We start from the raw sequence: 27119 nt of genomic DNA, 5'->3' as shown, positions 1-27119 counted from the left end.
AGAACATTCTCAAGGATAGATCACAAAACAAGTCTTAAGAAATTTTTAAAAATTGAGATTATACCAAGTATTTTTTCTCACCATAATGGTATGAAACTAGAAATCAATAACAGGAGGAAAACTGGAAAATTCACAAATGTGGGGAAATTAAACAACACACTTCTGATCAATCAATGGATCAAAGAAGCAATCAAAAAAGAAATTTAAAAAATCTCAAAACAAATGAAAATGGAAACACAACACACCAAAACTTATGGGATTCAGCAAAAGCAGTTCTAGGAGGGAAGTCTATTGTGGTAAATGCCTACATTAAGGGAAAAAAGATCTCAAGTGAACAACCTAACTCAAGGAAGTAGGAAAAGAAGAATTAACTAAGTTAGCAGAAGGAAGCATATAACAAAATCAGAGCAGAAATAATGATATAGAGACCAGAAAGATAATAGATCAGTGAAACGAAGAGCTGGTTGTTTAAAAAGATAAACAAAATTGACAAAGCTTTAAGCTAGACTAAGACAAAAGAGAGGACTTAAATAAATAACATCAGAAATGAAAGAGGAGACGTTACATAGATACCACAGAAATACAAAGGATTGTAAGAGACTACTATGAACACCAACAAATTGGAGAGCCTTGAAGGAATGGATAAATTCCTAGAAACATACAACCTACTAAGACTGAGTCATAAAGAAATAGAAAACCTGAACAGACTAATAATGAGTAAGGAGATTGAATCCATAATCAAAAACTTCCCAAAAAAGAAAATCTAGGACCATATGGTTTCACTGGTGAATTCTACCAAATATTTAAAGAATTAATACCAATCCTCCTAAAACTCTTCCAAAAAATAGAAGAGGAGGGGACACTCCCAAACTCACCTTGCAAGGCCAGCATTACCCTGATACCAAAGCCAAAGACACTGCAAGAAAATAAAACTACAGGCCAATAACCTAATGAATACAGATGCAAAAATTTTCAACAAAATATTAACAAATAGAATCCAATGAACATTAAAAGGATCATACACAATGATCAAGTGAGATTTATCCCTGGGATGCAAGGATGATTCCACATACACAAATCATTCAATGTGATACACCACATTAATAGAATGAAAGATAAAAACATATGATCACCTCAACAGATACAGAAAAAACATTTGACAAAATTCAACATTCCTTCATAAAAAAGTTCTTAACTAATTGGGTATAGAAGGAACATACCTCAACATAATAAAGGCCACATATGATAAGCCCACAGTGAACATCATACTCACTGGTGAAAGGTTAAAAAAATTTCCTCTGAGATCAGGAACAAGACAACTATGCTCACTCTTACTACTCCTATTCAACATAGTACTAAAAGTCCTAACCCAAACAATTAGGTAAGAAAAGGAAATAAAAGGTATCCAAATTGGAAAGGAAGAAGTAAAATTGTCCCTGTTTGCAGATGCTATAATCTTATATGTAGAAAATCCTAAAAACTCCACCAAAAACTAGAAGAACTAATAAACCAATTCAGTAAATTTGCAGGATACAAAATCAACATACAAATATCAGTTGTGTTTCTATATACTAATAACAAATTAGCTGAAAAAGAAATAAAGAAAACAATCTCATTTACAATGTCATCAAAACCAATAAAAATACTTAGGGATAAATTTAATGAAGTAGGTGAATAATCTGTATGCTGAAAACTGTAAGACTTTGATGAAAGAAATAAAAGAAGAAACAAATAAATGGAAAGATATTTCATGTTCATGGATCAGAAAAATGAATGTTGTTTAAATGTCCATACTACACAAAGCCAAGTATAGATTCAAGGCAATTCTTATTAAAATTTCAAGGATACTTTTCACAGAAATAGAAAAAAAAAATCCTAAAATTTGTATGGAACCACAAAAGACCCCGAATAGCCAAAACAGTCTTGAACAAGAACAGTGGTGGTGACCTTACACTGTCTGATTTCAAACTATATTACAAAGCTGTAATAATCGAAACGGTATGGTACTAGCATTAAACAGACACGTAGACTAACGGAACAGAATCAAAAACCCAGAAGTAAACCCTTGCATATGTGGTCAACTAATATTTGACAAGAGAGCCAAGAATAATCAATGGGGAAAGGACAGTCTCTTCAATAAATGGTGCTCGGAAAATTAGATAACACATGCAAAACAAAGAAACTGGATCTCTATTTTACACCACTCATGTAAATTAACTTAAAATGGATAAAAAACTTAAACATTAGACATGATGTTGTAAAACTCCTGGAAGAAAACATACAGAAAAAACTCTTTGACATGGATCTTGGCAATGATTTATTGGATATGACACCAAAAGCAAAGTGACAAAAGCAACAATTAGTAAGGGGGACTGCATCAAACTAAAAACTTCTGCACCACAAAAGAAACAATCAAGAAAATGAAAAAGCAAACTATGGAATGGAAAATATCTGCAAACCATCTATCTGGTAAGGGGTTAGTATCCCAAATATATAAAGAACTCATACAATTCAATAGCAAAACTCCAAACAATCTGATTAAAAAAATGGGCAGAGGAACTGAGTAGACATTTTTCCAAAGAAGACATTCAAATGGCCAGAAGGCACATGAAAAGATGCTCAACATCACTAATCACTGGGAAATGCCAATCAAACCCACAATGAGATATCACCTCATGCCTGTTAGAATGGATATTTTATATATATATAAAAAGACAAGATATAACAAGTGGTGGTGAGGATGTGGAGAAAAGGACACCCTTGTGCACTCTTGGTGGGAATGTAAATTGGTGCAGTCACTATGGAAAACAGTACGGAGGTTTCTCAAAAAAATTAAAAATAGAACTATCATAAGATACAGCAATCTTGCTTCTGGATATACAAGCGAAGGAAACAAAAATAGGATGTCAAAGAGATAACTGCTCTCCCATGTTCATTGCAGCACTATTCACAATAGCCAAGAATGGAAACAACCCAAGTGTCTATTGACAGATGAATGGATAAAGAAAACATGGCATGTATATATACAATGGAATATTATTCAGACAAAAAAGAAGGAAACCCTGCTATTTGTGACAACGTGGATGAACCTTGAGAGCATTATGTTAAACGAATTAAGTCAGACAGAGAAAGACAAATATCGTACAATTTCATTTATATGTGGAATCTAAAGAGTTGAACTCACAGAAACAGAGAGTAGAGTGGTGGTTACCAGGGACTGCAGGTGGAGGAAATGGGGAGGTGTTGGTCAAAGTGTACAAACTTCCAGTTATGAGATGAGTGAATTCTGGGGATGTAATATACAGCATGGTGCCCATAGTTAACAACACTGTATTGTATTAAGAGAGTAGGTCTTAAATGTTCTCAACACACACAAAAAAAATGGTAACTATGTGAGGTGATCGAGGTATTAACTAACCTTGTTGTGGTCATCATTTCACAATATGTATATATGTGTATCAAATCATCACACTGTACACTTTAAACTTACACATATGTCAATTATATCTCAACCAAATGTAAAATAGCTAGCTAGTGGGAAGCAGCAGCATAGCACAGGGAGATCAGCTCCGTGCTTTGTGACCACCTAGAGGGGTGGGATGGGGAGGGTGGGAGGGAGGCTCAAGAGGGAGGGGATATGGGGACATATGTATGCATATGGCCGATTCACTTTGGTGTACAAGAGAAACTAACACAGTATTGTGAAGCAATTATACTCCAGTAAAGATCTATTAAAAAAAAATAAAGCTGGAAAAAAATAAACAGAAGAAAAGAAGAAAGAGGCCTAGGATAAACCCTAGGGAGAGAAAAGGAAGCTTACAAAGAATTAGAAAAAGCAGCCAGAGAAACAGGGGAGAAACAAGAAGAGTAGGCGTTGTGGTAGCTAAGGAAACAAAATATCTCAAAGAGGGAGATTGCAGTGGTGTCAAATGGTGCAGAAAATGAGGAATGATTGGGGAGGTCTTTGATGACCTTGGCAAAAGCAGTTTGGGGGAATGGTGAGGGTGGAGACCAAAAGGGGAGCGGTGGGTGGGCTGAAGTCGGAGAGGAGGCGAGGTGATGGAGCAGCTGTGGTCAGAGTGGGGCGTGTGAAAGCCAAGTCAGTTTCCTGAGTTGCCTTTGCAGTTCTTTCTCTGCCCACTGGCTCCCACCCCCGCCTCACGCCCACACGCGTGCGTTCCTCTACAAATACTGCTGGTGGCAGGAGCCCCGTACGTCCTGAAATTGGGTGACAGACTTCCTAGATGTCTTTCATCCTTCATCCCTCAGTTCCACCCCCGCAACCGCAGGCACAAATGGGTCGTTATCCGTAGCTTCCCCAAAGCTAGTTTTGTTTGTTTCCAATTTCACACGCCACACTGCCATCAACTTTTAAAATGCAGATATGATCATCTTTTCCCTCTGCTTAAATTAAGGACACTCCAGCGCGTGTAAGTTATGTGTGAATTGCTCAGCATAACCTCCTAGGCTTTCCAAATTCTGATTCCTGCCCCTCCCTCTCCTCTTGGCCAATGAAGCTTACGCTCTCGCAACTACAGCTCCTCAGACTTTTTCAGACTAGCCCTGCTCTTGCGTCTTTTCCTTTTTCCAGGTGTTTGGAAGAGTTTCTACTCATCTTTCAAGATCAGCTTCAAGCACTTCTTCCATGGTAATCCCCTCCCTGTCCACCCCATGATCACTCCTGTCCTTCATCCTTTATTTCTGTTATTGTTCGCTACCCTTTATCCCATCCATCCTTTATTGTGTTGTATGTTTACCTTCCCCAGCAGACTGTCGCTTCCTGGATCACAAAAACTATGGTATTCATCTTTGTATTTCTAGGATTTATGACAGTGCCTGGCATGGTGAGTGAATCTTAAATTGCTGTATCAACGACAACTAGGGGAGCAGTACTGATATTTCTGATATCTCTGTTCCTGCTTTACCAATATCAGAGGTCCGTCTGCAGAGCAGTGAAGGATGCGTGCCTCATAATCACATTAAGTCCCCAGGTGTCCCTGGCCTCCAACGAGCAAGCATCCTCTCCTCAGCAGACCCGGGTCTTTTGTTCAAGTCCACCTGAGCTATCAAAGACCTTTCTTCCCATTGTCAGGACCCTGGAGCTCTTTTCTTGGCTTTTCAGTCCAATCAGCTCCCTGAGGATTCTGCCCCAGAGACCTAGAGGGAGCCCCATGGCTGGGTGCGAATGGGATGCCAGACGGCTACTCCTCCTTGTTCCCTGACTGTGGGCTCAGGGCTAAAGGAGATATTGGCTTCTGGGAAATATCAAAAGCTGGAAATAACAAAAGCTGCTGTAGCACCAATGAGGCCAATCTAGGTAAAACTGAAAAACAAGAATTATTCCAAATGCACCTATCTTTTACTCTTTGTACCATCTGATTATACTTTTTCTGCTTTTATCCTGTTCATATCTGCTTTAGACCAGTTGACAGTGGGTACAACAATTTTCTTCTTGGTCACTTCTTCAAGTAGATCACCTTTTCACTTGATCTGGGTTGCTTTAAAAGTTCCCCCATTACTCGCTATTATAGTTGAATTCTTGAATTCTGATAGCATAAAAAGAAAATGACTCCACGCTAGTATCCTGCTTGTGATCAGTTAGGCACAACTGAATTCCCATCCACTAAATTGATACCAATAGGAGTCACAGAAGATCGTTCTTAATAGGCCGGCTTGTAGTAATTGTTCCTGCTATAAAGTGATTTCCACTTCATTTATATAGTACTTCATTTTTTAATGTGTTCTAAGGAATAATCTGACAGGGTCTAATTCAACAATTTCTATAGATCAGTTATTTCAAAGGTAATAACTTGCCTTATAAAGTGACTGTAATTATTGTCACCTCCATGTGGGTTTCCCAGAATGGCACTTTTTGAACGAACCAGGAACATGATTATGTGCTTGGGTCACATACTCCATATTTTTGAGTCTTTCCTCCTTGGGCAGATAAGACTGTAAAGGTGGTAGGAAAACACAGGCAACCAGTAACGAGGGCCTGGGGCCATCATGTAAGGCCAGACTCTTTCTCCCCTAATAGCCCAAATGGGGTACACTTCGCTGCCCCACTGTGTCTAGCACGTGGGGTTCTCCCTCTCTCTGTGTGAGGATTATAGACTAGGGTAGGGTCAAACTCCGATGATGTAATGAGGGTGGCAATCTGCTTGTTTACCTGGCCAATTTCACCCCTGTGTGGTGCAGGGCTCAGGGTGAACTGCTATTTACCTGTCTACAGGTCTACCTTGCTATCCTCTTGTTTCCTACATCCCAGGCTGATTTTGGCAAAGTTATGTTTCAAAGTAAAAGTTGTCATTTACTGAATTACTCAGTAGCTCCCAAGTGACTTTAATGAAAGAATTAGTTAGTCATACTCCTTCCTGAGTGGCAACAATGAATCTTGACATAAAAGATGTGACTTCCTAAAGCCAGTGCTGCTCAGGACTGCCCCTAAGAGTCCCTTCACCAGGGCCACAGGACCCAGGAGGCCTTCAGGACTGTGACACCCAGCAAAGACACTGGCCATCTGCAGAGGTGGCCAAATTGTCTCTCGGAAAAATATTGCTCTAGGGCCTTGAAGCTTTCAAGTTTACTTTCGAGAATTCTCATTTCAGACAAACTCAGACCTATTGACCTGTGAGATTTGAGGAAAACAAAGATAATGTATCGGAGATTTGCAGAGGTACCTAAAGCAAGTTCAGCAAGTGTCTTATTACTTTAGAAAAAGAAATGCCACGTTCTTGGGAAATCTGATTTGTTCAATAAAAAATCATCCCAGAAAAATGACAACTCATGCTTAAAATGTCACAAAACTTGTTGTACAATATTCTGGTGTTGAATCATTTATTCAGTAATATTGACTGTCACCTAGAGGTTATAGCCCAAAGGAAAATATCAAATTATGCAAGACTTTATCTGTAGTGCATATGTCAAGCTCAAAAGGAAATCATATTAGAGCAAAACCAAAAGTCTTTGAATGTCTTTCTGGACACTTGGAAATGGCAAACTGCTTCTTATATTCAGATTATCATTCCCAGGTGATGTCTTTTAGGTTGATTTCCAGGTTAATGTCAGAGATGATACCACAATCTCCATTCAAAGACTTGCCTAGTCTTGGACTGGAAGAAGAATTTATAGTTTCCAATGCCAGGTGTGAATGAAAAATGTTATGTCATGTTAAAGTCTCTAGTCAAGTGGAAACTACAATTAAGTTTGACCCCTGCTGTCCACCAAAGGAATAAGAACTCTACTGATAGATAAAGAATCTGGCACAGGGAGTGAAAATAATTTAGTGGAGCCCAAACCCATATCAGAAATACTGTTAAATAGTCATTTGTATGTAGCCCAAGGATGAGATTAGAAAGGCCCAGAGATGTATTTTTATACCTCTGTCCTCATTTCTTCCAATGGCATAAAAGTCAAACATGAAATGAAGTGATAAGAGTTAACATTAATGTAATTAACATTAAATGTTAACATTTTCATGTTAAGAGTTTTTTCAACCATACACTCTCTTTAGGACATAGCAGGGCAGGAGGCATGGAGGTGGGAGTGGGGTGGAAGGGTGAACTAACCTATTGAATAGAATTCCTAAAAAAATTACAGGCAAATTGGCTTCATCTCTACACACTGACAACTAACAATCCAAAAATAAAAGTAAGAAAATAGTTCTGTTTACAATAGCATTAAAAAAATACTTAGGAATGAACTTAACCAAGAAGGCAGAAGACTTGTACACTGAAAAATATAAAACATTGCTAAAAGAAATTAAAGAAGACACAAATAAATGGAAAGACATCCTGCATTCATGGATTGGAAAACTTAAAATTTTTAAGATGTTAATACTACCCAAAGTGATCTACAGATTCAGTGCAATCCTTATCAAAATCTCCCAATGATGTTTTTTTGCAGAAATAGAAAAATTCATCCTAAAATTTATATGAAACCTCAGGGGACTCTGAATAGGCCAGACAATCTTGAACAAAGTTGGAATTCTCACATTTTCTAATTTCAAAACTTACTACAAAGCTACCATAATCAAAACAGTGTGGTCCTGGCATAAAGACAGACATATAGACCATTGAAATAGATTAGAGGGCCCTGAACTAAATCCCCACATATATGGTCAAATGATTTTCAACACAGGTGTCAAGAACATTCAATGGGGAAAAGAATTTTTTCAACAAATGTTGACAAAACTGGATATCCATATGTAAAGGAACAAAGTTGGACTCTTACCTTATATCACATGCAAACATTAACTCAAAATGGATTAAAGACCTAAAAGTAAGAGCTGAAACTATAACACTCTTAGAATAAGACATAGGGGAAAGACACATGTCATTGGATTTGGCAATTAATTCTTGGATATGACATCAAAAGCACTGGCAGCAAAAGGAAAACTAGATAAATGGGACTTCATCAAAATTAAAAACTTTTGTGCATCAAAGGATACTATCAACAGAGGGAAAAAGCAACCCACAGAATGGGAGAAAATGTTTGCAAATCACATTTCTGATGAGGGGTTAATATCCACAATCTGTAAAGAACTCCAACTTGACAACAAAAAAAACAAACGACCTGATAATGGGGTAAGGACTTGAAAAGACATTTCTCTAAAGGCATGCAAATAGCCAATAAGCACATGAGAAGATGTTTAATATCATTTATATTTAGGGAAATGCAAATCAAAACTACGAGATACCACTTCACACCTATTAGGATGACTGTTATTAAAACAACAACAACAACCCCTGAGCCAGAAAATAACAAGTATGGGTGAGGAATTGGTGAAACTGGAACTCTTGTGCACTGTTGGTGGAAATGTAAAATGGTACAGCCACTATGGAAAACAGCATCTGATCCAGCACTTCTACTTCTGGGTATATACTCAAAAGAATTGAAAGCAGGCTCTCAAAGATATATTTGTATAACCATGTTCGTAACAGCATTATTCACAATAGCCAAAAGGTGGAAATAACCCAAGTGTACAACAGATGAATGGATAAACAAAATGTGGTGTAATGGAATATTATTCAGTCTTTAAAAAGAAGCAAATTTTAACACCTGCTGCAACATGGATAAACTTTAAAGTCATTATGCTAAGTGAAATAAACCAGTCACAAAAGGACAAATACTGTATGATTCCAGTTATATGAAGTACCTAGAAGAGTCAAATTCATAGAGACAGAAAGTAGAATGGTGGTTGCCAGGGGCTGGGGGGAGGGAGGCTGGGGAGTTATTGTTTCATGGGTACAGAGTTTCTGTTTGGGATGATAAAAAAGTTCCAGAGATGGATGGTGGTGATGGTTGCACACTATGTGAATGTATTTAATGGCACTGAATTTCACACTTAAAAATGGTTAAAGTGGTAAATTTTATGTTATGTATATTTACCACACATACAAAAAAATTGCAGGCAACCCTATAAGGAGGGTTTAGGGTATAATCATTTAAAGATGATAACTTGTGCATTCTCTCTGATAAAGTAACACAAAAAGTCCTCTGTAAGTAAGTCATGAATCGTATTTCCCTTGGAGGTAAAAGTATTATATTATCTAAATACGTTCTGATTTCTAAATTTTAACCAAAGGAATAATAGCAGGAAGTTAAAAATTATTGACTTATTGTTGATTCCCATACTTATGTTGTGAAAGCATTAGAAGCATGAATGCAAAACATCAAGAATTAAACATATTTCCAGAATAATCGGTAGCTAAAAGAATATGTAGCAACAGGAAGAAGTAGGTTTGTTTCTGGAGAGAAGACTCAGATTTCTGAGCCTCAGGTTGTATTGAAATATCTCTGGGAATGCTGCCTTTAAATATTTATTCAGAAATGCTTCTGGGCCATTGAGGAAATGTGTTCAGGGACAGGAAAGACAGAAAAATAACTGATCAATAAAACTTTTAATTTTTTAATGTAACACAGAGTTTCTTCATAGCAATATTTACAATTTTTATGTTTTGTTTAGCCTCTCCTGTACCAGAATACAAGCTCCATGAAGATAGAGTTCTTATCTGCCTAAATCACAGGCACCACTCTGTATACAACAAAATCTAGCATGTAGAGAACATTTATTATATACTTGCTGTATGAAGGAATAAATGACTCTTTATTTCTAACACTACCTAACACAGTGCCTTATGCGTGAAAAATAATAAATAATAAATAGTCGTTGATCTGGTTATATATGCAAAAAGAAGACTGATGTTAGTTGAGTTACAAGTTGACGATGGCACACTAAGGCTTTTACTAGGATCTCAAGGAATAGGTACTGTATTTTACTTAAGGCTCCATTGATTGAAAGATGAACAATTATTTTAGGAAAGTTTAAGAAAGAAAAAAATTTGCTGATTAAGCCATGACCAAACATCAATTGTAATTGTAAAATCTCTTCCATCTTGATTGCAGAGATTTTAAGAATACAAAGAATGTGCATCTTAGGATTTAAGAGATATAGTATATAACATAGAATTTCCCCTAAGACCTATTGTAATATGTCTCTCTTTTCATGGAAACCTTGGACTGAAAAGAACCCTGAAAAGGGCATTAGTCTAAATTTTCGTACAGTGCTAAGGCAAACACTTGTTCATAGAATGATGGGAATGAAATTTAGGTCCATATAAGCTCAGGTATGTTTAAGCAGCACTTGAGATGTGGAAAAAGATGGAACTGAAATGCTTTCCCTCTTCAATCCTTACTACTTGATCAGATTCCAAGCACACATTCTTATGAGAAGAAAGAAGGAAGCAGCAGCAGAAGCAAGTATGAAGGGAGTCTGGCGGGAATCTTCTAAAGACCACCTTGTACCAATGACAGGTGAGAACCCAAAGAAGATGCAGGGAGACCAGCTAGGCGGCTCCCCAGTAAGCGATGCTGGTAGTTCTCACTAGGATGGTGGAAGTGGGGATGCAGATTCAGGAGACAGTGTAGAGGCAACATGGACAAGATTTGGTGATGCATTACATTGTTTTTGCTTCCCCGCCCCAATCATGTTTTTTAATTGTTTGGCAAGGACTTGTAGTGATAAATGCCTCTGATTCTAAGTTTAAACAGCAGCACACACTAGGAAACATTCCATTATTTTAAAAAATGTATATTTGACTTAAAGTTTCTTTTAGTAGCAGAAATAACAAGATTCCCATACTTCTGAGGATACTTTTCATTTAATTAGTTTATTTTTATTTATTTATACTTTTAAATAAAAATTTAAAATTAATTTATTTATTTTTGGCTGCATTGGGTCTTTGTTGCTGTGCGTGGGCTTTCTTTAGCTGCGGCGAGCAGGGGCTACTCTTCATTGCGGTGCGCGGGCTTCTCATTGCGGTGGCTTCTCTTGTTGCGGAGCGTGGGCTCTAGGCATGCGGGCTTAGTAGTTGTGGCTCGCGGGCTCTAGAGCGCAGGCTCAGTAGTTGTGGCGCACAGGCTTAGTTGCTCCGTGGCACGTGGGATCTTCCCGGACCAGGGCTCGAACCGGTGTCCCCTGCATTGGCAGGCGGATTCTTAAGTACTGCGCCACCAGGGAGTCCAGTTTATTGTTAAATACTAAAATTTTAAAGACAGAAGGAGTTCCCAGGATCCGACTGGCATAGAATGATAAAGGTGTGCTGTTTCTTAAAGGGCCTGGCTTCAGGGGGTATTTAGAAATTAGGGGCTTGTACCCCTAAAAACTGTCATTTGTGCTCACCGCACTGCGGTGGTCATGGCCAAGTTGAAGTACCTTCTGTATGGATCCGTGCAGTAAATTCTCATTGTACTCACTGTGAATTATCTATCCACCTATTGATAATCTCTAAAGCGCTAACAAAGAAGAAATAACATAAAATTCCAAGTCTAGGGGTTCTTTGCACAATTACTATAAAAGGTAGAGGTAACTATAAGGTCGGGACCTCCATCGCCACCTGTGTCTACCTTTGTTCCTTTCCACACACTCTACTGTATTCTGACCTAGATTATGAACAGATTGAAAGATCAAGTGTAAACTACAGTAAACAAAATTACATTTGTGTGTGTGTGAGATTTAAGAGTAAGGCTTTCAAGAAGGAGAAGATTGAGTAGCATAGCTCCTATTGAATTAAAATGATACAGCAAGTTAAAAACAAGGGCAAATTTATATTTTTTAATAATCCTGTGTATATAATACAGGACTTACATAGGAAGTAGAAAATGCTAGAAGCCATTCATTCCACTCTATTTCCACTGCCTCTAACTCCAGTGACATCTGACAGAGTGGGGTGGACTTTTAAAGACACAGTAGAACCAAGATCTGTAACTGGACAGAGAAAAAGCTAGCATTGAATCCTCAGCTCTAGCTAGAGGCTCATGCGCGAAGAGGCTTTATAGAGACCCATGTCATTGGGACCGTCAACAATTGGATTTTTTACTTTCTCCCTAATTATACTCTAGCTTTAATATTTAGGATTCTGGCTTCTACCTCATCCCACTTTATTTTCTCTCCCTTAATTTTTAATCTTGACTTAAAAGGAAAGACTTTAAATATATTCAAACACTGAATTCTACTTGGGCTACAGCAGGTGTGTTATTTTGAAGAAGATGAAGCTCTTTGCTCTATAAGCATCTGTTATGGATTGAATCGTGTCCTAGGACGCTGAAGTCCTAACCACCGGTACCTGGGCAGGGGAAGTAAGGTCCTGCCAACACCTTAATTTCAGGCTTCTATTCTCCATAACTGTGAGATAATATTGATACATTTCTGTTGTTTGAAGTAACCCAGTTTGTGGTCCTTGTTAAGGCAGCCCTGGGAAACAGATAAACCCCTCATCTATCCATCTATTTATCCTTACGCCCATCTCCTCATTCATTCATCCATTCATTCAAATAACATTTATTTAGCACTTGCTGTGTACCAGGAAAAGTGCTAAATATTTCCAAGGAGGCAAAGAAGAGAAAGAAACCATCTCTGGCCCTAAGACCTTTTGATCTCAGGAGACAAGAGACTCTGGGACACAAGGAAGAGGGACTGACTCTTCCTGGCATGTGGAGACGGGGATGGGTGTTGATCGTGGAAGATGTAACAGAAAAGAAACTTAAAGAGTGGCTTTAAGATGGCGATGGTGGAAAAAACTTGCATTTCAGATATAAGAATTTAAGATGCAGTGAAGGGAATTTAGAGTTTAATTTTTTAGCTCTAAATAAAGGAGACAGATGCCCTTACAGGCTGTGACTGGCCCAGCATCACACAGCTAGTGGTGGAGCCAGGATGAAAATTACTGAGAAGAAAAGCTTCTATGTGCTACCCACAGTGCAGGGGCTGTACCTGCACCATCTTCCTTAGCCCTCACCTCAGTCCTCCTCTTCAAAGAAGGAATCTTAATGTCCAGAGAGGTGATGTGATTTGTCCAAGTAAACTGAATTGTCTATTAAATGGCAGAGCCCAGGTCAGAGCTGCCTTCAAAGTCTTAGGGCCCTGCATTATGCAACATACCCCAGGTTTTAGAAATTCCAGATCTAGTTTTCTTTCCACTCTCCCACATCGCCTTACAACAATTTATAAAAATCACATTAAAATGAGACAGTTCCTTGTAAAGTCAATTAAAACTCCTGGAAAGAAACTAGAATTAAACATGTAATTGTGCCTTTAGGGCTCACATTCTTTTAGCCTCAACGGAATGTACTATTCATAAATCATGTGAGTGATACAAGCATATTCATGTATTCATATAAGTATTGAAATTAAATTACCATTCCTATTGTCATTGCAATCGTCACAGATAATAGATAAGATTTATTTCTCTTTCAAATTTCAGAGGGAGAAAAATATAATGAAAACTATTGTTCTACATTGATGTCCAGAGTGGTTCTGATACTAAGATGATTTAGTCCCAAGAATATTACCAAACTGATTGCAGATGCATACTGATGGTCCTAGAGTTCGTATATATGTACAATTTATATGGATAGAGAGTAACTCTGAATTATTCAACAGATCTTGTCATACTAGGGTAAGGGAGTATCCCTTGAAACTTGAAGAAGCAAACTGAGGACTAATAAAAGTAATTCAACCTTTACAGAGCAATAGTCAATTTACAGATGCATTGTCCTAGGAGGTAAAGACAGTATAAACAAATTATAATGGTGTCATCACGTCCTGGGACTTTTCATGTTCTGGTCCATGAGGTCCACGGGTAGGGGCTGCCATGTTTCCCAAAGGCTTGGGAAAATACATGGGAAGGAGCTACAGAGAACTTTTGATCCTTAAGTATCTGTCTCAGTGAATCTCTGTAAATCTTCCTTCTGCATCTTCAGCTCGTGGCTTAGTACTCAGACCCTCTCAGTTCTATGAAATGAGGCCATCTTAGCATCTACCAAACATGGGTCACTTCAAGGACATCTACATTATTGGAATCTGTAGCCAAAGGAAGAAAACCTCAAAAAAAGAAAACGAGTTCCTTTTCTGACCTCCCTGAAGCCTCCCATTCTAGACTCCATTTCCTGAAGATTAACCTCTTTCACGGAACCTCTTCCCTGATCTAGGAAATGACCACACCTTCTAGGGCAAATGAAGACTTCCGCACAGGGCTATGGGATTTTCCTAAGAGGCATCCACGGGCATTCATTATATTCTACAGGGATACAAGGCAACCCCCCCACATTAACATACAAGAGCCACACGGCCAGGACTGCCTACGGCGGGGGTGTGGCTTTCACGGCTAGGAGGGTCGGATTTTTTCACAGCTGTCATTTGTTCAAGTGAATCAGAAACTAGAGAAAAATCAACGTGGCTCTCCTTAAGCATCATTTAAGAGTTTCAGGTCATACAATTGGTCCTACCTATGTATTTCTTCACTGAACTGTCATAGAAAGTGTAGGTATGTTATTTGGCTACAAAACACATAACTGATTTTCATTCCTGGCTTATAGAAATCAACCTTCTTACTTTACAGTGTACCCTATAATGAGCCAGTTCTCTCACCTGAGTTAAAAATGATTTTCCTGATCTCTCCCTGGTCTACTGATTTTGTTTATGGTATCTTTTCTCAACAAAGGTTTTACATATTCTACAGTCTTAGCTTCTGGGTTTCCAGCCGTGAATAATAAGGTCTTCCTTGCTGTTGGCTTAGATAAAGTTTCATAGCATTCCTTATAAGAATTTTAATTATTTTATTAACACCAGTGACATCCATTGTGCATCTGGCATGAATTTTTGTCTGTGCCTGAGTTGGAGGCCGACTTTTATTTTCTTCTAGAAAGATAGCTCTTTACACCAGCACGTTTATTAGACAAACCGTTTCTCCCACTGGGTTAAACGTTTTTCGCGTAGTAATTCTCACTTACCGACGTTGTTTGTTGCTCCTTATTCTGTCCCACTGACCTGTCTCCGTTCTGACACCAGCACCACCTTGTTCTGATGGCGGGGCCTTTACTCTGGGTGCTACTCCCTGGCCTGGTGCAGCCCCACGTGCACGCTCAGATCTCCTGCAGGGCGAACTCAGCAGCTTAGCTGTGAGGGGTTAGGCGAGCTGCCGGGGCGCAGCGTTGGGACCAGGCAGCCCCCAGCGAATGACTGAGCTGATGTGGCAGAAGCACGAAGAAGGCCTGGTCACTTCTGCCCAGTGTAGGACGCCACCAACCGCGGAGGCTTTGCTCCACCCAGAGCTCTGCACTGGGTTGGCCGGGACTTTGTCACGTCTGCAGGGCGGCGGAGGCTCTTCCTGACTCTTTCCTTTCACAGGTGTCAGACCTCATCAGGGCCTGAAGGCTTCCTCCCTTTTATAGGCATTCTTTCCCCTCCCCCTTCCCCCTCCCCAAATTAACCTCTTGCGCTCCTAACTCTATCTCAGTGTCTGCTTTCCAAGGACTCACACTTCCACCCGAGGTAAATTCCCCTCCCCTCGCCTCACCAGATCTCCTTCTTCCCCTGGCTAGCCTTGGTCTTTTATTCTTCCATATACATATGATCAGTGTACTACAGAATTATTTCCATCAAAAAACAGTTTGGGATTATAAATTGAATCGCATCGAATTTAGGTATTAATTTTGGGGAAATTGACACAATTTGTAGTTACATATTTAACTGTGTATTTGCTTTATGTTTACATCTCCCACTAAACTGTAAACTCCATCAGGACAGGTATTTTATTTATTTTGTTCACCGCTCTGTACCTAACGCATATCCCAGGGCTGGTTCGTAACAGATACGCGATAGATATTTGCTGAATAAATGAAATAACCAACATCCAAGGCTTATCACTTTAAAAGGTGAATAGACACTTAAGGCAGGGACTTCCCTGACAGTCCAGTGGTTAAGACTCTGCGCTCCCAACATGGGGGGCTGGGTTCGATCCCCGTTCAGGGAACTTGATCCCGCACGCCACAACTAAGACCCAGCACAGCCACATAAATGAATAAACGTTTTTAAAGAAGACATTTAAGGCAGGCAATATATGGTGAGGAGAGTAGTTGTTACTAATAACATTCTTTGGTAATTGAGCAATAATAACATTCTTTGGTAATTGAGCAATATATGATGCTGTTTCTTTTTTCCATAACCAACTGTCCAATACAAATGGATTTTTTTTATTTTAAAAATTTCATTTTTAGATATATTAGCCAAACTTGGAATACATTTACCTACGGAAACAAAATTTATAAGTTAGATTATTAGCCTATTCCACAGTGTACGCAACTCAAAGCTATATTTTGGCTTAAACAGGCTTCTGTGGCACTAATTGCTATTTGGAAAAGTACTATAATAAGAATAAAAGCATTGACCAATTCAACTGGGAAGACAGGAGATATCACTCTGCTCTCTCCCACCATCCCCACCACTTATAACAAGAGGAAAGGAAGCACAGCACAGGGAAACAGGAGGTTCAAATTACACCCCCCCCTCACTCAGTGGCCCAATGACCTTGCAAAATTTACCTTTCTGTTTCTAAGCCTTATTTCTGTAGTATCTGTAGTGACAATGATGTTGTCTTTCAGCTCTTGTTCTTCATTAGGCGAGCACGCATCCAACTCACCTGGAGAGATCTTTTGAACCAAAACACAAGGGCCCAGATCCCAAGCTGGGATGGGGCCCGGGTATGTGGATTTAAAAGTCTGCTCAAGTGATTCTGATGGGAACTTGCTCTTATCAGCTGGGAAGGTCTAAGTTATGCTGTAGTAATAAGGAATCCTGAATTTCCTGTGGCTTAACACAAAAATTTATTTCCTACGCATGTTACATGTCCCATGTGGGTTTTGGGGGGCGGACTTCTCCACAGTTATTCGGGGCTCAGAATCACAGAGGCTCTGCTGTCTGGCACATTCCCAGACAGGACAAAAGAGGAGTGTCATGCAAGCAATTAAATGTTTGTCCTGAAAGTGACCTACGTCACCTGCTCACAGCATTTTGGCCAAAAGTAGTCACGTGACCCCGCCTCCCCACAAGAGGGCTGGGAAGTGCCTTCCTCTGGGTGCCCAGGAAATAAAGAAGAACCTGTCTGGTGAGCAAGAGTAATGTCTACACACAGACATTGCTAAGAATAAGCGCATTCAATTTGCTAATTAAATGAGATACTAAAAGTATGGTATTACTTATCTATCCAATATGGTAATCACTGCACATATATGGCTGTTTAAGTTTGAATTAAAAACTGAACACAATTTAAATGCAGTTCTTCAATCACAGTAGCCATGTTTCAAGTCCAAAATAGCCAAATGTGGTTTATGGCTCCTCCACGGGACCGCTCAGATGTGAAAGATTTCCACCACTGCAGAAAGTTCTGTTGGACAAGGCTGGTCTAGTCCACAGTCGGTCTCCTTCCCTGTGTGCCATCATTTTATTCTATACCCGCACATGGCCATTAGTAGAAACTCTGACAACATGCTGCAACTGCTCAGGAGCTTTCCACATGAAGGGCATTTGCAAGCTAGATGTTCATAAGGCAAGAATGTAGGTAGGGGCTGGGGGAAGGTGTGTGATACATTTTCAGGTTAGCAAAGCTAATGATAAAGGGCTAAAGAAGGATAGATATACATAAAAAAGGGGTCAGGTGGAAGACGTGTGGGTCAAAAATGGGATAAAAATGGTTGTCAAAGCAAACCTGTAAGGATTACGATTAAGCACATCGAGAAGGCAGGGAGAATTGATTTTCCATGTTTTTACAAATAAGAATCTTATGCAGAGTAAGTGGACTAACCAACCTCCATCTCTACTGAAAACAGAATCAAAGGTGATTGGATTAAATCTGATTTATGAATAGGGTAGGATGTATTGGGTGAAAAATAGCTGATTGCAAATACTCATCTATAGTATTGTAAAATGGAAGCCGTATTACATTTTTATAGTTTGGAGAAGACTGTACCCTTTTAAAATGTGGCACAATACGGTGTAAAATTTTGCTGAATGACCTCTCAATGCCTCTTCTAAAGCTGTGATTCTATTTGGGGGTCCCTCACATATCCAGTGACCTATGATTCTGTAATTGTTTAGGACAGTGTCTCAGGTGTGGCCCGCAAGCTCCAGGAGGTCCCCAAGAACTTTCAGCTCAAACTGTTTTCCTAGTAACACTAAGACATTGTTTTCCATTTTCAGTGTTGACACTTGCATTGAAGGTGCAAAAGTGTTAGTGGGTAAAACTGCTGGCCCTTTAGTACAAATCCAGCCAGTGGGACAAATCTGTTCTAGCAGCCATTGTGTTCAATACAATGCACTTGCAGTAAAAAAATAAAAATTTGAAAATGCTAGTTTCACTGGGATAACCTTGAGGAAGCAGTAAAAACTACTAAGTTTATTTGATCTTGACCCTTAACATATCTCTGAATGTTTTGGTGGTGAAATTGGAAGTATGTGAAAAGCACTTCGGCTGCTACAGGCGCACGATGGTTGCCTGGTGGCCATTTGAATTTATCTCAGGGACTTCCCTGGTGGTCCAGTGGTTAAGACTCTGCACTTCTACTGCAGGGGACACGGGTTCAATCCCTGGTGGGGGAAATAAGATCCTGCATGTGATCCCACATGTGGTGAGGCCAAAAAAAAAAAAAAAAAGTCAATGAGCTGCAAACCCAACTAACGGTTTATTTTATGCGATATGATTGACTGAGAGACAAACCATAGCTAGTCAGACTTAGGGATTCGGCAGGTATTTTCTCAAAAACAAAAAGAGGTTCCCACTTCAAGGAAAAATACTTCAACTGAAATTATTTTTGCTAATAATGAAAGTCAAGCTTTCAAGTGAAAATGAGAATAATGGAAAACTTATCTTTGCCACTGTAAGCTTTTCAGCTCTCTAACCCTTGAAGATTTTAAATATTGTGACATTAGTGGTTATACAAATGAAGGAGATTTTTGGTATTGTATAATGAAATATGTCAGTGCTTAAAAGATCTGCGTAACCCAGTGAACGGTATTTTCCGAATGACCAATGCATAATATTACAATCATCACTTAAATCATAAGTGCAAGATACAAGTCAATGTACAATAATGTGATAGAGTGTGAGAAGTATGTTGATATGGCTTCAGAGTCCCCACATATCACATGTGGAGTTTTGGTGTCATGTTAAAGAATGCACAAAATTTTGTGAAAAATATTCTTTCCTTTTCCAACTATTTCTGAGACTTGATTTTCTTCATATATTTCAACCAAAGTAATGTATTGTAACAGAGTGAATGCAAAAGCAGATATCAAAACTCATCTACTTTTCTATTATTCCAGACATTAAAGAGATTTTTAAAAATGTAAAACAATGCCAGTGTTTTCACCTTTCGGTTTTGGAAAATAGACCTATTTTTAATAAAAATATGCTATGTATGCTAACATAAAATGGATTTATTATTTAAAAATGGATGCATATTTTTAACATTTCTCCCTTTAAATTTCTAATAACATAAATATTAGTAGATATAACTGACATAAAACACCTCTCTTTGGGTCCTCAATTATTTTTAAGAGTGTGAAGAGGTCCTGAAACCAAAACATTTGAGAACCACTGGCTTGGGACTTACTCTGCACTTTATAAAACTGAACACCATGGACAGCTCCTACAGCTGCTTCAACAGCACAGGAAATACCTAAGGTCTAGCACATAATAAAAAATGATAGAATTCCACGTGTTCACTCTATCGATCTTAAACATTGCAGGCCAGGACAAACATTTTCAGGGAGTTTTAGAAAAATATTTCAGAACTGAACTTAGGGAATATTTATTGCTACTGATCTGTTCCTTAAGTGGACACTAAATTTATTTTTATTTAAAATATCTCACTAAATGATCTAAAACTGCCAGAATGACACATTATGTGACAGCATGCTATATTGTTCATAAACATGAATAAAACGTAAGCAAATCGTGTTCAAAAGGCATAGTCATCTGGAAGAACAGTTTTATTTTTAAAAATGTACTGGAATTATATGAACAGATGCACTAATTGCTCTTTAGTTGCTATGCAAATGTTTCTAGGGTAAATTTTCTTGTTATATAAACTTCTCTACTACTTGTAGTAGGTGCTAATTTTTTAAAATTTAAAGTCCTCGTCACTGTATAAGAATGTGGAATGAAACAACATGCACGGTGATTCGATAGGACAGTTGTTAGTTGTAAAGTCAGGCACACTAATAAAAGCATCTAAAAATAACTACACCAGTGAGCTTCCTTCCAAACTCTTCAAGCTGCTAAGAGTTTGCTGTTATCTCTAGATTAGAAATGGCTTGTGATCATTCTAGTTTTTAAAAAAGGCAACAATATCCCATTTCAGTAAATTCACTATATAATATTTTAAGCATTTCCCTCATATCATTAGATAAGACGTATACAAGAAATTTCCAAATGTTGTTAATTACCTCCCAAAAATTGCATCTATTTCACTTCTTTGAATTACTAAGCTGATCTTTTGTGCCCAAGAAGTGAGATTAAAAAAAATAAAATATGGATAATATTAAGCAATTTTATTATACATGACCTTTCCAAATGTTGATCTCTTTGTTGACTTCTGGGGGTTGTAATAACCATCAAATTATATTTACATGTGAGTGAATAGAATGATATTGACATGGAGTGTATAAATATCTAAATATTGGCTTTTATGACAATTCTAACATTGAAGCTTCAAAGATACACAGGCTTTGGAAAAGAGGAACAAAATATATTGAGGTCATTTCCTTTTGGAATTACTCTGTTATCGTTGTGGGTTTCCCTTTAGTCACTGGAAAGACATGCATGTAATACTGAATAAAGGTTTTCATAATGAGATCTCATTTTTTTAAACCATATTTCATCCAAAGAATCAAATCTAATCTTGAATGTTTACTAAACAATGTTCAAAATCGCTCCCTGAAGCAGAGAAACTTAACTCTTCTTACTTAATAGAAAGAAAACTAGAGATCATGAAACAATTGATAAGTACTTGCATTACGGTGTGTGTTCATTGCCATGCTAGGTAGGTATTGCTAGGTTAACACCTATATTGAATATATTGAATATATTCAATATTCATATATTGAATACATGATCCCAACCTGCATGAAACTTACATCTAGTTGAGCAGTAGATGAAAGACATAGAATAGAGACAACTTCCATCCTAAGTCTGATTAAGAACACAGACAAGGAGGCAATCAATCTGGATTACTTTAAACCGCTGAATAAGGTTTACAGACAGGGAATCCGAGTTCTGCAAGCATGTATTAAGTGAGGCAGGACAGGGGAATTTATAAGTAGACAGGATATCCACTCTGACCACTGAAAACTTAGAGTCTGGTGGGAAAGACAAAGCAATGCCTTCAATAGAATATTCCACATCTAACAGCAGACGAACGCAAAGGGGGCACTTTGCGGTGTTGCCCATGATGCCTGGGTTGAGCCCTGAAGAATGAGTAAAAGTTAACCCATTAGAGAAAATGGGACAGAGGCTCCAGGCAGAGGGAGCAGCGTGGATGAAGTCGCAGAGGGGTGAGATGGGACTTAGTATGTAGAGAACAAGAAATTATTTACTTTAGAGTAAACGCAGGCAAAGGCTGGTGCCACATCTACATCTGGCTGTGCAGGTAGGGGGCAGCGGGTCAATGAAGAATGGGGGTCAAGCTGGAGATGAATTTGGGTCAGGGATGGGGGGACCAAGCCTTTGGAGGGTGACAGGGGACTCTTGGTGTCCTGAGCTCTCTTTGACCCAGTCACACCCTGCACTCACATCTACATAATATTCTACTTATTTCAGGATCTCGGTTGAGAAAACCTGAGACTAAAGGTCTTGCTGGTATGAATGGGGGGACCACACAGAGGAGGACCCAGGAGCCACTTCTCTGGGTGGGACAAGTGCAAAGGCAGGGGTGCAGAGGCAGCTGCCTTGGTCTGAGCTTCCCTAGGGATGAGGATACAGCCTGATGCTGTCCCTTGTACGTGAGAATAAGCAGAGCGAGCTTATTCGTGAGATGCTGGGATGCAAGAATAACCATCGCATTTCAATAATGTCGAAGCTCAAGAACCCTGGTGTGAGGGTTCAAACTTGGGTGCTTTGATTCAGGGTCTCTGGACTCCAGGGAAATTAAAACCTGGAACTGAAACAGTTAAGGTCCCTCTGTGCCTGCTTTGGCTTAGTCTCTGGATGCTTCAGAGCAGAACTTCCTGACTGGTGAACGGGAGCAGGTGTGTTGTGAAATGCTGATTCTCCAATAGTCTCTCGTCTTCGGCCTGGATTACTGTGAAGGCCTCCTAATGTTCTTTCTGCTGCAATCCATGCCCCTTTGTAATCTGTGATGGTTCATTTTACGTGTCAGGTTGTCTGGCCGAAGGGAGGCCCAGGTAGCTGGTAAAACTTTTCTGGGGGAGGATGTTTCTGGAAGAGATTAGCATTTGATTCAGTAGGCTGGGTAAAGAAATGTGCCCTCACCAATGTGGTGGGCATCACCTAAGCCACGGGGGGCCTAAATAGAAATCAAGGTGAAGGGAGAGCGAATTTTCTCTCTCTGGAGCTGGAACGTCCATCTTCTCTTGCCCTTGGACACCAGAGCTCCTGCTTCGAAGGCCTTTGGTTTCTGGGGCTTAATACCAGCAGCCCTCTGGTTCTCAGGCCTTTGACCTCAGACTGGGAGTTACACCACCAGCTCTGCTGGTTCTCAGGCCTTTGACCTCAGACTGGGAATTACACCACCAGCTCTGCTGGTTCTCAGGCCTTTGACCTCAGACTGGGAATTACACCACCAGCTCTGCTGGTTCTCAGGCCTTGGAACTTAGAGAATTACACACTGGCTCTCGTGGCTCTCCAGTTTGCAGACGGCAGGTTGAGGGGCTTCCTGGCCTCCATAACCGCATGAGCCGGTTCCTGTAGTAATAAATGTCTTCTTCTACATACCCCTGTATGTCCATCGGTTCTGTTTCTCTGGAGAACCTTGAGTAATACATGCTCTAGCTTCAACCAGCAGAGAAAGTCATCCTTTAAATATATATATGTTTTATCCTCCCTCTGCTATTGCCCCGCATCGGCTTCTCACCCAGTTTACAGGAAGTCCTCACAGCGGCCTACAGAGCTCTCTGTGGTCCGACCTCCGTTATGTCTCGGGTTTCATGTCATACTACTGCCTGCCATGGTTATTCGGCTCAATCTATGATTGTCATCAGCGTGTTTCTGGACCAAGCTGGACACACTCTTGTCTCACACTTTGCATATGCTCCTTATGTCGGCCTGGAACGCTCCTCCCACACAGCCTCAACTTTTCTGGGTCTTTGTTCAAATATCACCTTCTTGGTGAGGTCTTCCTTGACCATCCTATTCAAAATTGGCCAGCACCGCCATTGCTAAATATCCCCCACTTTTATTTTTCTCTGTATCATTTACTACCATATAAACATACTAAATATTTATTTTGTTTATTGTTTGTCTCCCCTGACTAGGATGTAAACTCCACTAGGGCAGGAATTTTTCATTATTGTTGTTGTTCGGCACTGACTCACTGGTATCTAGAACCTGACAAAGAATAAAAGATCAATAACGCTTTTTATATGAATAAGTAAATCTGACCTAATTGATATAAAAAGTTCAACTGGATTTAAAAATCCATTAACCTTATCACAAGAACTTAAAAATTACACTTGTCAATAGGAGAGCTGTTGTGATATTTAAATATAATATCCTTATAATATAAATTACATAAATTTAAATATAATAGCCTTATAATTAAAAAAAATTCACAGTGGCTTTATTTATTTTCAAAATTTATTTATTTTTTTGGGCCACATGGCTTGTGGGATCTTAGTTCCCCAACCAGGGATTGAAACCACACCCTCGGCAGTAAAAGCACTGAGTCCCAACCACTGGACTGCCAGGGAATTCCTGACTTATAAATTTTGAATGATTATAAAACCAATGGTTGATACATTTTTCTTACCTATTTATTTAAAAAAAGGTTCTCATCAAGGGAGACTATCAGAATTTGAAGAAATCATCATTAAAATTTCTTGTTCAGGAATAACATGGAAACATTTCAAGCATAAAAACAGATATTAAAAAATACATTCATAGAAATATGAAACCATGTAGAGTTTATCACTAACACTGAAAATATTTAAAAATATTATTTAAAAATCAGAATTATTTCCCCTAATATACTGTCTTTACATTTTATCATGATTCTGTAAATAAAAAATATTTTTTTCACAAAGCCCCACAGACATCCTCAAATCCTTCCATTTTACCCCATTTACCATGCAAAATTATGATATATGATGTGTGCTATTAAGTAAATAAGGTAGGGACGCACTAACATAAAGGGCTCACCATCAATGAATGTCCTGAAGTGTAAATATAGGCTTGAGAGATGGGGACCCAATGTGTCTACACTCTAGGTCACGGGGTGGGCTGGGAGGTCTGTGGTGTTGAAGCTGAGAAGGTGGGTAGGTTCTGACTGTGCGTGGCCTTGAAGGCCACGATGAAGAGTTCGGACTTTATTTTATGGGGGTAGAGCAAGTGGTGGCAAATGATGTTCATAAAATATTAGACCACATCTACAGCATTTCAAAGGCCATATGATCTATCGACATCCTCACAGTGGTCATTATTTGCATAGAACATGATTTTCATTTCATTGAGACCATTTCATTGGTCTTACCCTTTCGGATTCAAGCCCAAATCCACTCCCTGCCCCTAGTCTACACTGTACCACCTCCTGCACGAAAATCAACCCGATAGAGACAGCTGTCTTCTAAATTTGTCAATTAGCCTTGATCACAGCCTGTTTAAACTTGGAGGGCCACGTACACAGAAAGCCAAAGCTGCTTGTTCTTCTTGATAAAAGTATGAGAAGGTTCTCTTTGGGGAGGAAGGTGCTCCCATAAATTCTGCTGTGATTACAAGTATGGGAGATTTTGCTTCAGGAAAGAAGTGGCCCTTTCAAGTGGAGTCCATGCCTCCACGATCAGGACGTTAGCAGCTGTTCCAAGAAAGGAGGTGAAAAGAGGGAGCTGCCAACCTCAGAAGCCCAGATGGCATCCTGCAGTTCCCTACACTGTAGCCGACCTGAGTTACCACCCCTGCATGCAAGGAGTCTGCAAGCGTGGTCCTGTCAGGAATTAGAGGAAAGCGCTAGATTTCAGGTACTATAGAGGATGGCTAGGAATGCTGTACCCTCCAAGAGACTGGAAAAGTTTCTAGGAAAAGGTAAGAGCTGGTGATGTCCAGGCTGAGCAGTCCTGATGAAAGACAACGCACCTGGTGGAGGAGATGGGCCATCACGGGATTGAGCTGATTGATGACAAGCTGGCCAGCGGCAACTCTGAATCATCTAGGGTGGTCTCAGCGCATATATGAAATCAGAGTCAAAACCTCAATCTAGACAAATAGCAATGTGACGATCTTGACATTGGGCCTCAAGATCCAGGGGCTGGATCATGTTGAAAGACTTGGGAGAACGGTGATGGCCCCATGGGTCCCCCCCAGGTGTAAAGCTGGTTGGATTCTCTCCAGAATGCCTCCGTGCCCTTGATTCAACTCAGGTGGGCCGTCCTTCCTGTCTGGGAATCAGGATCAGATCTCATCAACTTCAGTGATCACTTCAATGGTTCAATAATGTCAGGCATTGCCTTTGCTGCTGTGAATGCAAAACATAATGTAGTGTGTGTCCTCTCAAAAATGGACTGCCTGGTGGGATTTTAGACCGCTGACTGAAGACCAGTGACTGATTCTGCTAGGGACGTTGGAGCGGGAGGCGGGTGGTGAGCCCCGGGAGGGAATTTGCTCCATGTTCACTTTGAAGAGAGGTATTTTGAGCAGGATCTTGGCCACCTCCACGTGGGTGAGCTTGCCAAGATGTGGATTTGAGGCTTTCCTACACCTGGGCAGCCGTGGTGACTGTACATCATCCAGACTTAGGGACTAAAGGTGAACCCTGGTGATCAGAATCTAGAGATTCGCTGATAAATAGCTTCTTTCCATTTGTGCTTTTCAAGACACCCTCAGAGTTGAGCCACACTTCTTGAGTAGCAGTTCAGAGCTAACTTTTAACACCTTATCAACCAGAGATGTACCCGAACGTTGTTGACCAGAGACGTTTCAATATTCACTTACATAACAAATCGTCAGCCACAGGCGTTAGGTTTCTGCAAAAATCCCCCAGTCGGGCTTCCCTGGTGGCGCAGTGGTTGAGAATCTGCCTGCCAATGCAGGGGACACGGGTTCGAGCCCTGGTCTGGGAAGATCCCACGTGCCGCGGAGCAACTAGGCCCGTGAGCCACAACTACTGAGCCTGCGCGTCTGGAGCCTGTGCTCCGCAACAAGAGAGGCCGCAATAGTGAGAGGCCCGCGCACCGCGATGAAGAGTGTCCCCCGCTCGCCGCAACTAGAGAAAGCCCTCGCACAGAAACGAAGACCCAACACAGCCAAAAATAAATAAATTAAAAAAAAAAAAATCCCCCAGTCAATGGTTAAGAATCTGCCTTCCAATGCAGGGGACGCAGGTTCGATCCCTGGTTGGGGAACTGAGATCCCACATGCCGCAGGGCAGCTAAGCCCACATGCTGCAAACTACAGAGCCCATGCGCTCTGGAGCCCACACGCTGCAACTAGAGAGACGCCCTTGCGCCGCAATGAAGAGGCTGCGCACCGCAACTAAGACCCGATGCAGCCAAAAAAAAAAAAAAAAAAATACAGCCCAATACTAAGTCTGAGCTTTATGAAAGGCCAGACTCAGGG

At 39.9% G+C, this 27119-nt stretch overlaps 1 pseudogene; it reads right to left on the bottom strand.

Moving 5' to 3' along the window:
* Nucleotides 1-27119, bottom strand: part of LOC118906710 — a 36399-nt pseudogene that overhangs the window by 5583 nt on the left and 3697 nt on the right.

The sequence above is a fragment of the Balaenoptera musculus genome, chromosome 14 (assembly GCF_009873245.2).
Source record: "Balaenoptera musculus isolate JJ_BM4_2016_0621 chromosome 14, mBalMus1.pri.v3, whole genome shotgun sequence".
NCBI classification, from domain to species: domain Eukaryota; kingdom Metazoa; phylum Chordata; class Mammalia; order Artiodactyla; family Balaenopteridae; genus Balaenoptera; species Balaenoptera musculus.
Note: the sequence above shows the minus strand (reverse complement) of the source record. Positions and strands in the feature narration are given on the sequence as shown.